The following is an 18,475-nucleotide window of genomic DNA, read 5'->3' on the forward strand; positions in this document are numbered from 1 at the left end:
ATCTTAGCTGTAGAGGGCAGTGTCACTGGCCCTCATATGTGGGATCTGAACCGGGGCCCTCTGGCATCCCAAGCCAGCTTTTAACCACCACGCCACTCGGTCAGCCCGCTACTCCTATAATTTCAATCACTCCCAAAATCATATATTTTGGCTCAGATCTCTCTGCTAAGCTCCAAAACCACCTATCCAACTTTCTGCTGGACTCCATCCCTACCTGAGTGTCCCACAAGCTTCTCAAACTCAATTAGGACCAAGCAAAACCTATCTCACTCAAACCCGCTCCTTCTGCTGGACTGAACAGCTCAGTTATCCAATTCCACCCATCACCCAGCTTCTGGCACTATTTTTAAATATTAGTTGAACGCATCCATTTCTCTCCATTCTTTACCACCCATAGGACTTCGTCATTTTTGGTGTCTATTACTGTGATAACTTCCTTACTGCTTGCTCTCTGTGTACTTTCTATCTATTCCCTCCATTCGGATCTGCATTCCACTGTCAGAGTAGTTTATATAAAACACAAATAAACGCCCACACTCCTAGGCATTCAAAGGTCTGACCCTGCCTACAAACTCATCAAACTGTTGTATTCTCATTCTTCCATGCCTTGGCATGTTCCGGGCCCACTACCTGAAATGCTAATTCTGTCTACTCCTTAAGGCTCAGTTCAAATATCTCCTCTTGAAAGTTTTCCTGCACTCTTCCCAACTCCCCAACCTCTACCTCTGTCCTTTCTTATCCCCTGAAGCATCTCCTTATCTTTTTCATCATTGCATTTATCATACATTCCTGTAATCACTTTTTTTTTTCTGCCCATACACTCTTCACTCTACAGACTTAGCATGAGTCCCTGGATGGCAGAATTGAGGCCTGGTTCATCTTTGCAATCCACAGCATTTGCACAGTATCAGACAGAAATATAGTGGAAATGCTCAGAAATCTCTGCTGATGGATGGATTAATGAGTAAATGACTCAGCGAGCAGAACTGTAAGATCTCCAAAGAGTTAAACTTAGTCTAGTTTAACTGTCTAAAGAATTATTTGATTGCCTTTATTCTGAATAAAAGAATTTGCTTCATCAAAGGGAGAGAGAGAGAGAGAGAACAGTCATTTTAAAGAATATAAAGAGTTTGAATTTGGAACTAAATATTATCAGGGTAAGCTGCTGAAGTTATAAATACACTAAAATGGGTAAGTCTTAGAGAGTATATGGGTCTCAGCAGTGTTATATTTAAATCATATTCAACCACAACTTAATTTAATTGAAGAATTCTGTTGGCAGGCAAAACTCTTAATAGATATTTAGAATTGCAATGTTGTAGACATATGCATCCCTATGTTCATTGCCACATTATTTGCAATAGCCAAGACATGAAAGCAACCTAAGTGTCCATTGACTTATGAATGAATAAAGAAGATACGATGTTTACATATTTTTAAATGGACTATTCAGCCATTAAAAAAAATTAAATCTCATTTGTGACAACATGGATGGACAGGGAGGGTATTATGCTAAGTGAAATAAGTCAGACAGAGAAAGACAAGTACAATATGATTTCACTTATATGTAGATTCTAAAAAATAAAACAAACAAGCAAACAAACAAAACAAAACAAAACAGAAACAGACTCATAGATACAAACAACTTGGTGGTTGCCAGAGGATGGGGTAGAGAGATGGGTGAAATAAGTGAAGGGGATTAAGAGGTACAAACTTCCAGTTATAAAATAAATAGTAATGAACAGTATAGAAAATATAGTCAATAATACTGTAATAACTTTGTATGGTGACAGAAGGTGAGACTTATGGTGATGATCACTTCATAATATATATAAATATTGAATCACTGTGATGTACACCTGAAACTAATATAAGTGAATTATATTTAAATAAAAACTTGTAATGTGATAATCTGATTCGAGAGCTGAGAACGTGGCTTTGTTCTTGGGGTTTAAAAGCAAGGTAGTTTCCTTGCTTGGTTTCTGCTTGTCTATAAAAGCAGAGCTAGATGTTTCCGTTGGTACATGCTGCCCCCTAGTGTCAGACTGTGGGACTGCATCTGAAAGCCCTCTAATCCGCAGAACACACTGGAAACTGTTTATTGGTGACCCTTCTTCAGGGGCTTGTCTGTGATGTAAGCCAGCCCCAGCCTCTGTCCTCCACAAGCATTTCAAAAACAAAGATAATGTCAAAAGGCTAACTAGGATCCTGTAAGGCTAGGGACACAAATTTACAGGTGACAAAATTCTAGGCATGTGGGACAACACGACGGCTTACAGCATGGAAGGGTCCTCCAGTAGCACTTTACTTGCTCTATTAATTATTACAGTTTTACTTTTCACTTTCTGGCATGAGTCATAACCCTAAGGGCTAACAGGTACAACTTCACACCCAAGATAGTATGCAAAGAATGAGAGAAATGGAAATACCAGACTGGGGGAGTTTAAGGGTTATTTCAGAGGGAAAAAAGCTAGTACAAATGCACAGGTGGGAGCCAAGAGCAGAGCTGTGTCAAAGTGGCATTGACCACGGAGCCTGAAAGAAAGAATAGCCATCATATCAGTGGAACATGACTGACTCCCTCTTCAGGCTGAGACGCCCCAGGGTCCCTGAGCCTGCCATGAATTCCCGGTAACTTCTGCCTCTGGGGCCAAGGCCAGAGTCACATGACAGGCCAAGTTGCCTCATTCAAAAGTTTCCAGTTTTTGTCCTTTTATGTAACCTGATTCAAATGTTCTGTCTTTTTCATAGCAACGACATGGATGAATCGAAAATAATTATGTGGGGTGAGAGGGAGGGATTATAAAAGGGCAGGAGGGTACTTTTGGGAGGGATGGAGATGTGCATTATCCTAATTGTGGTGATGGCCCCACAGAGCTTATCAAAATGTGCCTTTTAAATATGTAGTTTATTGTATGTCAATTATAACTCAATAAAGCTATTCAAAGAAAGAAACTTTCTCAGAGTTACATGACTAGATTATAGCAAGTTGACATTCAAACCCATGTTTGTCTGACAAAAAAATAAAATCATGCAGCCATTTAAAAGTAGAACTATAAAGACTACGGAAATATAAAAAAAGTTTTCAGCAAAATAAGTGAAAACAGCAAAATTAAAATCATATATATGCTGTCATGGAAAAAAAAATTGTGCACATATAGAAAAGAAAAAAAGTATAAATAGTTTTAATACTTATTTAATAAAAATCTGGATTGTTTAAAATTATTTAATGTTGCTATTAAATTGCATTTTCAATTAAAACATCAATTATAATTGTGCAGCATTTTAAATTGTAATCTATTGCCATATTAGGTAATGTCTTTTAAGGTATAAAGTTGAATTTAAAATGTAGCATATAAAATTCTAGGTTCAAAATGATGATGTTATGTTTTTATATATTTTATATATGCATAAGAAAAGATAAAGGAAATAGGCAAAAATGTTATTAGGTATTTTTTTATTTTTATTTTTTTTTTTTGCTTTCTTTTAGTGTTGTTCTTTAGTTTTAAATCTTCAGCAATGGGTATATCTTACTTTTATAAAAAAAATGAAGTGTTTTAAGAATAATAGAATTGACAAAAAGCATTTGAACCACTTAAGTGTTGATTTGTTTATAATACTCACTGACTTTCCTAAGGCACTTTCCAGTTTATAAAGTCCTTTTCACACATACTATTAAGCAGCAAGAATTTGCCCAGTGCTGGATATAGCATGTAAAAAACTATCAAGATAAATGCTCAAAATATTACTGAAGAATACATTACAGAGTATTGTTAAATACCAAGCCAACCATAGGCACATGACATAACTGGGCCTCCTTTTTCACAAAAGGAAAATGACAAACTTGGGCTAAATGCCCTTGAAATTCCTTCCTTTAAAATTGTTTTATTCCAGGGCCGGCCGAGTGGCGCGTTGGTTAAGAGCTGCCTTGGGATGCCAGCTCTGAGCAACAGGGTCCTGGTTCGGACCCCACGTTTGGGCCAGTGACACTGTGCCCTCTACAGCTAAGATGGTGAATAACAGCTAGACCTGGAGTTGGGCTACTTTGAGTCCCCGGCATTGGTGTAGGCTGCAGTGGGGCTGCAGTGGGCTGCTGTAAAGCTACCATGAGCGACCGGCAGTGGGCGTGAGCTGCCAAGAGCCGCCATGAACAGCCGTCCAGTGGCTGGCAACTCATCTGCCTTGCCCAGGAAGAGTGCAATGATCACAATACCAACATGGGCCAGTAAAGCGATGTCCTCCACAACTAGACTGAAGAACAAAAGGACAGCAACTTGTCTGTTCCCCTTCCCTGATTCCCCAACGCTGTTCCCTCCCCCAATTCCCCAATTTAAAAAAAAAATTTTTTTTTATTGCAAAATTAGTTTAAGAATCAGCATGTATATTTGTGTGTGTGAGCGGGCTGGTGTGCAGATTTTTCAACCTTTGGAAACAATTCGGATAGCAAAGTCCCTCAAGGAACTTCAAGAAAAGCTGTGACTGCACACGTTTCTCCTCTCCCTTGTGAGCCAGAAAAACAAGTTTAGAGAATTTGCCACACATTTCTGTCAGGAAAGTCAGATGTCTGTATTCCAGGAACTACGGAAAGGAGATTTCCCTTCTCCCTTAAATGACATCTCCTATACTGAATTAAAGGCATTTTATCTTGTCCTTTACCCACAGACTAAAGCTGAGAGTTAGAAAGAAGAGGAATTATAAAAGCAAGAGTTTGAATATTAATTTTCCTTTCATAAGTCAAACATTGATTGTCCTGGATGAAATGAGAAGGTTTCTGCAATTTGCCTCAAAATAATCTATTGGGCAGGTGGTAGGATGGGAAGTGGGCAGAGAAGAGATTACACCAGATTGGCCATGAGTCATTTAACTGTCGAAGCTGGGTGCTGGGTCCATGGGAGTTCTTTAGACTATTCTACTTTTCTGTAAGTTTAATTTTTCCTTAATAAACACACACACACACACACACACACACACACACACACACACACACACACAATTCCCATCCCTGGCAGCATGAGAAAAAAGGTAAGGAAACTGGAATTATTTCACTAGAGGAAGAGAAGTCAGTCACTTAATGGCACTGAGTTTATGGATGATTACAGAAAGAACAAGTTGCTACTTGCTTTTTGTCACTGCTACAATCAGATGAAGAATAACTTCAACAATAATAAAGGAATAAGATATTCCCTAATCATAAAGGCTGTTAAACTCTCAAATCAATTACTAGGAGAAGATAGCCAAGCAAATTCTTTCACTGAAAACAGAGTGAACCTGTTGTTTATACTGATGGCGAAGCACTAGAACATTAATGCTTCTTAGTTAACCACATAATTACTTGGGCAAAAGGAGGTAGGTGACTCTTCGTCTGAACCTTAGCCAGTTACATTGACTAAGCTGAAAACCAGCAGGAAGAATGTGTTTGAGCAAGTGGCATGCATCTATGCCACAGGTCTGAACCTTAGCCCTCGTTTATGGTCAGGACTAGCTGTTAGCAAGTCCAGCAATTATACTTCCATCATCAGCTAAAGCCACATCCATCCTCTACAAAGATGTTGAAACAAGGTTTCAGTGGCAGCCAGCTTTCAAAATGGCCCCTAAGGGTCCTTGTCTCCCAGTATTCACACCTTCGTGTGGCCTCCTCCTATAGTGAACAGAGCTGACCTGTGTTACTAACAGTGTGTGACTTGCAAGACTAGGGCATAAAAGACATCCTGGCTTCCTCTTTGCATCCTCTTGGACCACACTCTCTGGGGGAAGTCAGCTGCCGTGTTGTAAGGACACCAAGAATCCCTGCAGAGAGATCCAGGTGGCAAAGAACTTAGGCTTCAGGCCAACAATTAGCACCAACCTGCCAGAATGTGAGGAGCCCTCTTAGAAATAGATCCTCCAGCCATACTTAAGCCTTCAGATGACTGCAGCCTGGCCTTTGGGAAACTCCAAGCCTTGACCACAGCTACACAGCTCCTGAAGTCCTGTCTTGCGGAAACGATGAGATAACAAAAAAATGTTGTTTTAAACTAAATTTGGGGTAAATTGTTATGCAACAATAGATAATTAATACAGTTTTAGTTGAAAGTTTAGAGTCTCTTTGACATGACCAGAAAATGATTCAACGTAAATAAATTTTCCTTTTATTAGCATTCTCAGAAATAAAAATGTGAGTGATGAAATTCTCATCTGTGGTCTCAGAATACACGTGCAAGCTCTTACAGGAGAGGGCACTGTTTCCTACTTTCTACGGCACCTTTCCCACAAAGCAGAAATGAAAATTTAGGGGAAGTAACAACAATGGGTTCTCTCCAAGTGACCTCCTTGAATGTCTTCATAAAATTGATATAAGAATTTTTAAAATCACAGTTTAATCAAAAATGACTTTTTGTGATTCTGAAAGCATCACCTTGGATCACAAAGTATCATTGCTTTGTCACTCTTTAGTGTCACCAGAGCAATATCTATTTTATTAGAGCTTCTGTGACTATTTCCAGAGTTCATTGAAAAGCATTAGTACTTACTTGTCATGAGTCTGTTTTTGTGATATGCATCCTAGGATCCCAAAAGTCTTCCACCAGCCCCTTCCCAGCTTCCCATGGGGAGCAGCTGAGAAGCAGAGTCCATGTCAGTCTCCAGGGAGAAAGGTTTCTCTAGCCTCCTTCAGGAAACAGCAACTCTAAAAGTCTTCTGTCTCTGAAATTTGATCTGTAGTGTAGCCAATTTTCCCTCTATTTCTGCCACAAATGAGGTTAGAGTTCCTGGTATAGATTCAGTGTCTACACTGGCTGCAGTAGCAATGGCTGCAGAGCGAAGCAGTTCAAAATCTGGTCTCCTGGGCTTGGTGGCCACAGAGGGATCAGTTTTCTCATCTAGCCAACTCTGTAGTGTGGTTTTGGACATCTTTTCTGAAGCTTCTCCTTGAGCATTGTTTCTTCACAGCTCTCACAAGAGTTTTGTGAGCCACTCACATTCGTTTTAAGGAATTCCTTTTCTGCCTCAAGAGTTAAAGTCAGCTTCCACTGCTTGCAGTTAAGAACCCTGGCGGATTCATCCCATTCAGGACAGACTCTGCTAAGCTGGTCAGATCTCCAGGGAGCCCTGCCCTCGGCCCAGAAATCAGCAGACTCTTCCCACAAAGAATTGGTCTTGATAGACTGGATTTGCCAGTTTGGGGTTAAATTACAAACTTATCCAAAGTCACAAATGCTAACTGTGGTTGCATCTTTCTAGGCCGCTAAATCCCCTAGAGCTGGAGGGTCTTGGGTGTGAAGACCCTATATTACTTGCCTTTTGGGGGGGGAGGGTAGGAGGGAGCTTTAATACTATATGTCTCCAAAAGACCTGAATTCCAGAAAAGGTATTTGCTCATTTTCAGCATGCTAACGGCTTCTTTTCCCAACAATTCAGAAATAGATTGGTGGAGGTAAAAGTGTCTCGAATATTCCAATCTTAGTTAACTGTGAGTTCCAAAGTTCATACTACAATGATATATTCCTCTTATTTTGATTTGGCTCCTAATTATATGAACCTCATACACTTTAATGTTTACCTTTCTCCAGGCAAAACAATTTGGTTACCAATTGAATAATCTTTTAGATTTTTATTTATTATTTATTTATTATTTATTTTTTTTAGCTGAGCCATCCTGCCACCTGTTGGCAGCTCAGTTCAGGCCAGGAATTGAACTGCTGTTGCTCAGAGCTCAAACGCTTGAGTGAGCTCTTATCCAACTGAGCCACTCGGCCAAGCCCTAGATTTTTTATAGTCCACCAAATTGAGACATTTCTCTTCCATGTTTACAACCTTACCAGGGTTGTTTCTTATGTGTCATCCCTCTAAAAGAATGTGAGCTAAAAGATGCCCATCTTTACTCATTTATAACTACAATTTTTAATTGTGAAATGGAAGTTCAGAGGCTATTGCTGACGAATTTATGTTTTAGACTTTGTAACAATTAGCCCCCACTCTGCTGACCACTGCCCTTGGATGATGGACACACTGGATCTCGGTTGGATCAGCCATTTCCTCTCACCTTACTCTTGGCATGATGCTCCCTGAGCCAGTCTGTGCCATGACTAGACTGGTGAGAGCGATGGGAGAAGATTGAGAAGGAATGAAGGACTCTAAGTGTGTCAGGTATCAGTTGGGTTGCACATACTTCTGGAACTCCATATTGATTGCCTCAAGGAAGGCTCCACCCCTTGTACCTATCAAAAAATAACTGACAAGGGGCCGGCCGAGTGGCTCAGTTGGTTAAGAGCTCGCTCAAGAGTTTGAGCTCTGAGCAACTGCGATTCAAGTCCCCGCCCGAGCTGAGCTGCCATTGAGCTGCCAACAGGTGGCAGAATGGCTCAGCTAAAAAATAATAATAAAAAAATAACTGACAAGTTGAAATTGGCTCTCACAGTTCCATCTTTTAGCAAAGGCTTTATTACTTCAAATTCTGGCTAGACAAGGACTTCCAGAGAGCCACTTTAAAAACTGGCTGAGAAAATGGCAGGCAAAAACTAAATAAGAAGTTCCTAGGAGCTCAAGGAGTTACATTTTATTATAAACTGTTTTTATTATTTCTAAAAATCTTAGGTAAGAAAGTTCCTGTGGAAGACTCCAGGTTTGGTTATTAAAAACAAGAATGGGATGGGTCAGAACAATTTTTACCTACAGAATGACCTCTCTGAGGGAATATGTATGGAAGCCCAGATTTCATTTGATATATGCAAGTCCTTATATTAGCGGGCTGTATTTGACCCTGCTTCTAATTCCTGACTTCCTAAAGCTTCTTCTCTTGATTTCCGTGACCTCCTGCTATGCTGATTTTCCTGCAACCTCTCGAACTCTTCTTCTTCTGGGCTCTTTCCTCAGCAGGAACCTGTCTTCTAATGCCTGCGCTTTAAATGTGGGTATTCTCCATTGCTCAATGTAGTCAACCTAGGCAATTTCATCTACTGTGATGGTTTCACCTACCAACTATAATTCCAATTCCCACATCTATTTCCCAACCCTGACCTGAGAGTCATATCAGTACTGTTTCATTTCCACTCTCCTAGAATACAGACCTAGAACTTCTTGTGACATGCCAGTGTTTTTCATAGCCCAGTTATTTTCTTCTTATATTTATACTTACACTTAGGAGGAGAAATTAGACTATGGCTTTTATTGCTCTTTCTTTGAACTTGAGTTGGTTATGGGCTGAACTAGTTATACTGTGTTTATCAGCAAATATTAGAACTAAATAAAAGTGGTTTAAACTTAATAAGGACATGTGTTACCTTTTACAATAAGGGTTGGCGCTTTCAGTGTTTCGGCAATATCATCAAGGACCTTTGTCTTTTCTCTTCACCATCTTCTGTGTGCTGGCTGTCACCCATGACTTGTCATTCCCTGACAGTCACAAGGCACTGCTGCAAGTCCAGCCATCATGTTCTTGAACCATCTATGGCGAATTTATGGAGTCTGTCAATCTCTCCAGATAGTATAAACTATCTAAAATGATCCCTGTATTAGTTCAGTGAAGAATTAGGTTACTGAATTTCAGACTGGCCTCCCCAGGAATTGCTTCTCAGTTGTGCTTTGGGGACAATAACACTTGTATGTTGAGGGAAGCTTCTAGAATCAGCCTTAGATTTGTACCTACTCCAGGGATGGATGTTGTTTGAATATAGCATTCCCTCTCTAGGAAGGCTATCAGGAGAAATTTCTGTGTGGTCTTAGTGTTGAGAAGAGTCCTGATTGGCCTATGCAATCATCTTATGGAGACCATGAATTGCCTCACAGATGTGTCCTCTTTTTCTGGCTGCTAGAAGGTCTAGAGTCCAGTCGACAGATACGTAGGGCAAATTCATGATTTTACCACCTGTCATAAACTCGAATACCTACAGCAGAGGTTATGTTCAAACTGTTTAGCAACAAGTACAACACAGGTACTGATCAAAATGGGCAACTGTTGTAAACAGTGAGCATCAGCCTGCTTCTGAGTTCTACATGTAGCCAGGCAGCTAATGTACACAGGCAAAATAGAGTGAGAAGAAAAAAAAGATCTCAACTTATTTTTGTTTTATTCACATTTGATAGAGATCTAAGTTCAGAGAAATAGTCCATGGTGATAAATGGGGCTGACACTGCGCATCAGTGTTGAGGCGACAACAGGGGATCGAGGGGACTGAGGCAAATTGGAGAGCCCAGGCCCTCTGAAGAATGGTGACTGCTCTTCCAATCCAGATAATTGTTACCAGATTAGAATAGGGCTCAGAGCTCCCAGAGCTTCCAGTATTTTTTTAGAAAAAGCCAGAAATCCCAATTTTTGAGAACACTTGGATTTTAAGATTACAACCAAAAATAAAGAGACAAACAAAACTGCAGGCCAATCCAAACAGTAGAGTTCAGCCAAACCCTGCCACAGGCTTGTGACGTATGCTTTCTGCAGTATATTTTGTATTAACCTCGCTCCTCCATTTTACATTCCATCCTTGTTTTTCTTTCTTCTTTCTCTCCTACTTAGTGTATAATATGTCACTCTATTTTATGTATCCTTATATTTCACTTGAAATTCTACTTGGGACAGAGAAGGGTATAAATAAACTGAGTACAGGACATCTCCCCTTAGATAACTTATCAGCTCCTCAAACTGCCAAGTCATACCAGACTGAATTGATCATTTTCACTCCCTTGCCTCCCTCACCTCTCTGGTCCAGATGAGATCTTCCTTTGTTTGCCATCTCAATCAACAGCAATATCCCCGTTCACAGATTGCATAAACTAGAAACCCGAGTGTCATGCTATTTCTGGTCCCTCCTCTCATTCAATCGGTTGCTAGGCTTTACCTCCGTGGTCTCTCATTCCCTCCTCTCCATCTCTAGCACAATGGATCAGGCCCTTGCCACGTCCGGCCTTTATTGCTATAAGAGATCCAACTCACCTCCAGCACCGACTTTGCCCTTCTTCAAAATTAGCCCTCCCTAGCTGCCAGGAGGCGCACCTGACCTGCTCCCTACCTTAACCTCACAGGGTCCCCATCATCTCTGAGTTAAATCTAGGTTTGGGAAAGTGCTCCCACCCATCTCACCTGCCCCACCTGCCTCACACTTAACACTCTGCTCCTGGGACACTCAGTTACTCAGCTCAGGCATCGGTCCTCCAAGGAAGCCCTCCACCCCGACACCCCTCAGCTCCCTGGAATGCTCAATGATCCCTCCTAGTGCTCACATATCACCTCAGGCTTTCCTCTATCCCCGTACAGGAACTGGATTAAACGAAAACAATAGTAGCTAACATTAATTAACACATTCTCTGCCCAAGCACCGTTCTAGGCAGTTTAAATGCTTCCTATTCATTTCATCCTCAAAAACCTTAGGAAGAATTATGAGCCCTGATTTATAGCTCATTAAGTGGGGGCAGAGAGGTTACTAGCTTTCCCTAAGCCATAATGGTGATGAAGTGAGGATTTGAACCCTGGGCCTCAGGCTCCAGAGCACTTGCTCTTCACCACTAGGGGGCGCTGTTGGGATGTCCAACTCAAGAAGTTGCTTGAGAAACTCAGTGCCTTACCATTGTTTACTACAGGCTCTTCCTGATTTCTCTCCAGACAAGGAACAAGGTGCCTGCGGTGCCCTGACCACACCTGTGCGATTCCCAGTCAGGGCTCCTCTGTGGAAGACTGCTATCTCCACCCTGATATCAAGATAGGAGCATTCTCTTTATCTCAACTTCTCAGAAGGCCCTTTTAAGGTTAAAAAACCAACAGAGTGGAAGATTCTTGTTTCTAAATCTAGTACAGTAATTTAAGTGGGAGGTGGGAGGGCTCCCTGCCACAAGGTAAGGGCTGGGGAGGGCAAACAGCACAAGGCGGTAGCCATGGGGTTTCCTCTCTATAAAGGAATTACCTTGGCCACAAAAAAGAAAGAGAGACAGAGAGAGCACGCCAGCAGCCTGAAGGTGGCTCAGCGCCCTGGGGTTCTGATAGCCCTTTGCCCTACAGTTTGCTTCTGGCTCCTGTGACCACACTGGCCTCCCGCCTCTCACTTTACCTTGAGAAATTCAGGTTTCATATTCCTCTCCAGGTCAAGAATCCAGAATGACCTTCAGGGTGTGGCTTGTCCTCCCTAGATCGCACAGATTTACCATATTTCCCCATGTATAAGACGCACCCTTTTTCGAAAAATTTGGGGTCTAAAAACTGGGTGCGTCTTATACAGTTGGTTGTAGATTTTTTACTTGCATTTCCCGCTTGTTGTCTCTGCGCTCATTGTTGCGCACTTGTTACCGGTATATAACGGTAGGTTACGTTTTGCCACGTTCTGCTCAGAAATGGCTCAGAAAAGATTTTCGTACAGTGCTGAATTCAAGTTAAAAGTGATCCAATTTGCAAAAGTGAATGGAAATCGTGCCGCTGAACGTAAGTTTGGTCCTCCTCCAACTGAGAAAACAATCTGAGGCTGGCTATGGCTGGGAGTTTTGACAGTGATGAGGAGTTGTATGAATTTTATGATGAATAAAACTTGATTTCAATAACTTTATGTAATACATTCTTTTTCAAATATCGGGCCCCAAAATTAAGGTGCATCTTATACATGGGAGCGTCTTATACATGGGGAAATACAGTAACTTAGTTTTGCTCTAGTCTTCCAAAACGGCAGTTTAAGATGCTACAAGCCATTTGTGTTCCTACTCCTCAGAGCAGCCAGCGCAGAGCAGGCCTGGACCATCAGCCCTGGGCCTACGATCACTCTCAGCCCAGAGAACCACCATTCAAAAAGAAAGGGGCAGATGCAGCTCAGGAAACGTCCAATACACACAATATCTGAAAGAAGGAAGTCCAGAATAGATTCTGAAGACTGAAGCATCTTTCTAAATCTAAAATAACTACTCTGGTCTATCCTGAAAATGAAAATTAAGAGGATTCAAACTCTAGAATTATAGAATGATGAACATTCTGGAAAGATCAGAATGAATCTGCAGGAGCAGAAGGCACATATGAAATGTCAGCATTGCTAGTTGATGACAACTCCCGTCAGAGTGGAGTTACCAGGCACAGCCACCACCACAGAGCCAGATTATGACATTTTGAGACAAGTGGAAATTTGAACACTAACTGGATATTTGATATTAAGGAATCGCTTTTTTTAAGGTATGATTTTTAAATTGCTTATATTTTAGAGTCACTGAAACACAAGTGAAATAATATGATTTCTGGGATTTGCTTCAGAATAAACAGGATGGGGAGGTACATGGCGTTGAACTGAACAATGGTTGATTGTTATTGGGACTGAGTATTGGTACAAGAGCTTCCTTACACAATTCTGTCAATTTCCGTGTGGGTACAAAATTCTTCACAATTAATGTTTTTAAAAAGTAAAACATAGAAAAAAAATTCCAGTTGTAATTAACAGACTATCATTGGAAGAAATACCATTTCCCTCCTTGCGGTGCATTTTTTTTTTTTTACAGATTTTTATTGGGGAATTGGGGGAAGGGGAACAGACAAGTCGCTGTCCTTTTTTTTGTTCTTCAGTCTAGTTGTGGTGGATGTTGCTTCATTGGCCCAAGTTGGCACCATCATTGTGCTCTTCCCTGGCGAGGCAGATCAGTCGCCGGCTTCTGGATGAACGCTCACGGCAGCTGCTGGCCACTCACGCTGGCTGCTGGCCACACACGGTAGCCCGTGGCAACCCACTGCAGCAGGGGCTGCAGCCTATGCCGTCTCCGGCAACTCACGTCCAGCTCCAGGTCGAGCTGTAGTTCAGCATCTTAGCTGTAGAGGGCAGTGTCACTGGCCCTTATATGTGGGATCCAAACCGGGGCCCTCTGGCATCCCAAGCCAGCTCGTAACCAATGCACCACTCGGCTGGCTGCTCTGCATTTTTTAAAAACTATAAATTCTGATAAATCAGTTATACTTTTAACAAAGTACCCCCTTTACAATACTCTTTGGTTGGAGGGAAAAATTGTCAAGAATAGGAACTAGACACAGTTCTCTCCAGTACCCAAGTGGCTTCTGGAAGAGCTCAGAACACAAGGCTTGGCTAAAACTACTTTCTTGGGATTAAGTAATTAAATCTATCTACCCAGTGCTACACAGAAGCTATAATTAAACCCTTTTATTGACTTAAGTCATTTACCCTAGGCTACATGGTAGAGCTGGGGTGAGGAGCTTGGACCTAGGTCAAGACCTGGAAATGCTGAGAATTAATCTCTCATCTCCAGGGCTCAGACTCCAATCTCTTAGGTACCAGCTGTAGTTGCTACAACCATGCCTTCAAATTCACCACAAAAGAACAAAGGGTGTTCCAAATGGAACAGAAAATTTCTGTAGCCCACCCAGAAGAAAAATTTGGGTTTACTTCCAGAGATAATACAAAAAGAAATGAGATTGAATTTCCCCAAGGCCAGCACCTTTCGAATGTCACTGCCTTAGTCGTGAGGAGTTGCAGGAGAAAAATATGCCCAAAATGCAAAAGTAAATAAAGGAGGAAAAACATAGCTTCATTTTTACCAAGATGCTCATAGCTCTGCATGATCATTATACTCAAAATTTGTGAAGTTCAGACTGACAAGTGTTTAAGACCATGACAACTCAGTGTTCACAGTGGTGTGGGTAAACAGGCACATTGTCCACAGGTATGTGAACTGGTGCGTCATCTCAAGAGGGCAATTTGTCACGATCAAAATAATAACGCGTATCCTTTAACCCAGAAATTCTACTTCTAGAAAAACAGTATATCTAGACACTTCCATCATTAGTATCTCTCTGCTGAATAACACTCATCTCCATATTCTTAAGATAACAGAATCACTCCCTTGGCTTCTCTTGCCCCACAATCCTCTGCTCCTTTTCACCATTACACTTGTCATACGAGATCATCTACCATCACTACGTCCACTTCCTTATTTCTCATTCTTTCTTGAACACCCCTTCTCTTCCCCAATTCTGGCTTTCTATCTCTACCACACCACTGAGACTGCTGGTCTGGTCAAGGTCACCAATATACCACATAGTAAGATCCAGCGGTCACTTCTCTATCTCACTTGACCTCTTAGTAATATTACACTTGATTGACCATTCTCTCCTTTATGCCCCTGGCTTCCCTGACAGCATATTCTCTGGACTTTCTTCCCTTCCCCGTGACCAGTCCATCTGTCTCTTTTACTGGTTCCTTTTCTGCTCAAAAGGTTGTAAGTACCAAAGACCTCTGACCTTGGCCTCCTTCTCTTTATCTATATTCTCTCCCCCAGGGCATCTCACCAAGACCTTTGCTTTGAAAGTTCCAGTGATATGCAAAGACTCAAATCTGTATTTCCAGCCATGAGCATTATAAAAAAATAAATCCAGATATCCAAATGCCCTGCACAACAGTTCTACCTGGATGTCTAACAGGCATCTCAAACTCTAAATGCCATGGCCAAAAGAAAACTCTTGACTCTCAACCCCCAAACTTGCTTACTCATTATTTTACCATCACCCATCAAGCAAAAAATCTAGGCATGATCATTAATTCCTTGATTCCTCTTTTCCTCACATCTGAAAACTTTACTTCCAAAACATTGTCCAAATTAGTTCCCTTCTCTCCATCACTATCATCACCCTAATTTAAGCCAACATCATTTTTTGCTTGGACTGGTAGAATTTCCTCCTGTTCTTGCTTCTCCTCTTGCCCTTCTATAACCCTTATTCCATAGTAAACAGTGACTTTTAAAATTACCAGTAAAACAAGCTTATGGCATCCCACCTAGAATGAAAGTCAAGCTCCTTACTCCTTACAAGTCCTGCAGCACCTGCTATTCTCTCCACTCATTCATACTCTCCTCTTCATTCGTTCCCACAAAGCCCATGCTTGGGATCCTCCCATGGCTGGCTTTCTTGTCCTTTATGCTGTGACTTAAATTTTGCCTCCTTAGAAACCTTCTCTGATCCCCTAATACAAAATAGCATTTACCCTTTCTTAGAATCTACTACTATTGGATATGTTTCTTTTCAATCTCTTTCAAATTAGAAAGTAAAACCATGAGAACAGGGTTCTTGTCTATTTTGTTCTACACAATATCACTCACTGACTTAAATATGACTTGGCACATAGTACATGGTGGAAGAATATTGAATGAACAAGTATGTAAAAATATAAAAAGATTCACTCAAATATTTGCTATACAAATATAGCAAAAAACCAGAAGCTACCTAAAAGCTAGAGGATTCCTTAAATTATAGTATATCTGTACAATGGATACATTTATTTAAAATAATGAGGTCAATCTGTAAATGCTAATATGGAAATAATATCCAAGATATGTTCATATTGTTACCCTAAAAGGGCCTTTCAGAGTGAGAGGCAACAAGCATTTATTTGGGATCAAAAACAGCTATTCAGGGCGAACTGATTCAGGCAGTAGCCCTGTTCCAATTAAGAGACAAAGGCAATGAGTATTTATGACAAAGGGGATCAATTATATCAACAGAAGGAAGGCATTTCTATTGGTGCAGATAACATAATATAGTGATGTTAATTCTAAATGTTTTTAATTTTCTGTCCAATAATAATCAGTCTGGTTGTCATATCTACTTTCTTGCTATCTTTGCAGTTCTTTGGGACACATGGTTGCTTTAAACCCAGTCTAAAGGTTATTTTGTCCTGTTTTAACATTCCAAAGGTTTGAGGTATAAGACATGCAAGGCAGTTCTTCTGGCATGGCAGCTCTGGCTCCATTTTTATTTTTATTTCTTTCTTTTTTTTTTTTTACAATATACATATTGTGGTAGCCAGCTTCAATATGGCCCCCAATGATCCTTGCCTCCTAATGCACTTATGAAATCTTCTCTCAAATTGAATTGGAGCTAGTCTGTGTGACCAATACAGTATGGTAGAAATGACATTGTGTGACTTCTGAGGTTTAGTTCTAAAAGGCTTCTTCCTTATTTTCTAGGATCATTCATTTTGGGGGAAGCCAACCTTTGTGTTATGAGGTCACCCGAGCTGCTCTATGGAGACGCCCACATGGAGAGGAACTGAGCCTTCCTTTCAATGTCCAGTGCCAACTTGCCAGTCCTGTGAGAGGGCCACACTGGAAGTGGATCGTGCAGACCCAATCAAGCCTTCCGATGACTGCAACATGAGATCCCAAGCCAGAACCATCTGGCCACACTGCTCCTGAATTCAGGACCCAGAGAAACTTTTTGAGTTAGTAAATGCTTTCTGTTGTTTTAAGTTATTACCTTTTGAGGTAATTGGTTATGTATAAATATAATACATAGTATAAATACTTTTGCTAAAAAAGTATATTGGCACGCATGCATGGAAATCTCAAAGAACACACAAAGGAAGGAACTGGATTCTGCCATGATGGGTAGGGATGGGATGTGTTCACTTCTCACTATATGCTCTTATGTTCTCAGACTTATTTACAAGAACTACTTATTACTTTTATGATCTTAAAATATTTACTTTTTAAAAGATTTAAGCAAAACAGTGGTAAGAGGGATAAGCCAAAATAATGGCCCTTTCTAAGCCTTTTTGACTTTTGTTTTCCTTGACTATCTCCCACACTGAAGACCTTAGCAGAACAACTATCTCAGTGAAGCTCTAAGGTCTGAATAAAATGGAGGACTCAATCCCTCAGGGTTTGTTTTTTTCTATTTCAGAATTGGGAGTGGAGGGAGAGCTAGACATATTCCTTTGACTAGTGTGGAATCAGAACCTTCTCTTTTAAGACATCCAAACTCTGCAGCACTAGCCCATGTTACGCCAAGAGACCTGGAACAGCAGTGACAAACTGTACCTTTGATTCGGTAATATATTCATGCCAGTTCTCTCAGGAGCCTCCAAAGGGTGAAAGTTACAGGAACAAAGATGTAATCACTCAACTATGCATACTGATGAGATTATAGCCCCAGGATTTGCCCAAGGATTTACGAAATCCTGGCTGAAACTCCCACTGCAAACAACCAAACAGACATAGAAGGAAATATCCAGTAAAACAACTCCAATCAAGTCAGTTTAGCATGTATTCTGCACAGTGGGACACAAATCCACATTGAGAGAGCCCTCTTTTAGTAAATGGAGCCAGTGGAATGCAAAACTATTCAAAATTTCACATAGTTTAGAAAAATCAGACCACAATAAGATTGTTAAGGCAAAAGCAAAAACAACCATATCCAGGGCACGTCTCTGCTCAGACCCAGAGTTCCTCTTTCGTCCAATTGGAAAGAACTCAGGTAGACCAGGGACTTCCTGAGCCATTTCTCAAAGGCACAAGAAACAAAAATGATTTGAAAAGCTTTTGCTTCCGCAAACATTCTTATGATTCTATTTTTCAAATCCTTTTTTTACACTTCTTAAAACAGATTTTAAAACTTGGTAAGATGAACCAAGAAAAATACCTCATTTTCAATAAGGTAATGATTAAATTATGATTATTTATACATGGAATACTATCTGGTCATTAAAAATGAGGAAAATCCATATGAACTGACTTAGAAGCTGAGATGTATATATATATATAT

At 40.7% G+C, this 18,475-nt stretch overlaps 1 protein-coding gene across 1 annotated transcript in view; it reads right to left on the reverse strand.

The window, feature by feature from the left end:
• S100Z (S100 calcium binding protein Z) overlaps window positions 1-5,962 on the reverse strand; it is a 29,455-nt gene extending 23,493 nt beyond the window's left edge. The window contains exon 1 of the mRNA XM_019641002.1: window positions 5,846-5,962. The gene's annotated coding sequence lies outside the window, so the exon portion shown is untranslated. The remainder of the gene's footprint in view (window positions 1-5,845) is intronic.
• Window positions 5,963-18,475: the final 12,513 nt, after the last annotated feature.

The sequence above is a fragment of the Hipposideros armiger genome, unplaced genomic scaffold, assembly GCF_001890085.2.
Source record: "Hipposideros armiger isolate ML-2016 unplaced genomic scaffold, ASM189008v1 scaffold_55, whole genome shotgun sequence".
NCBI lineage: Eukaryota > Metazoa > Chordata > Mammalia > Chiroptera > Hipposideridae > Hipposideros > Hipposideros armiger.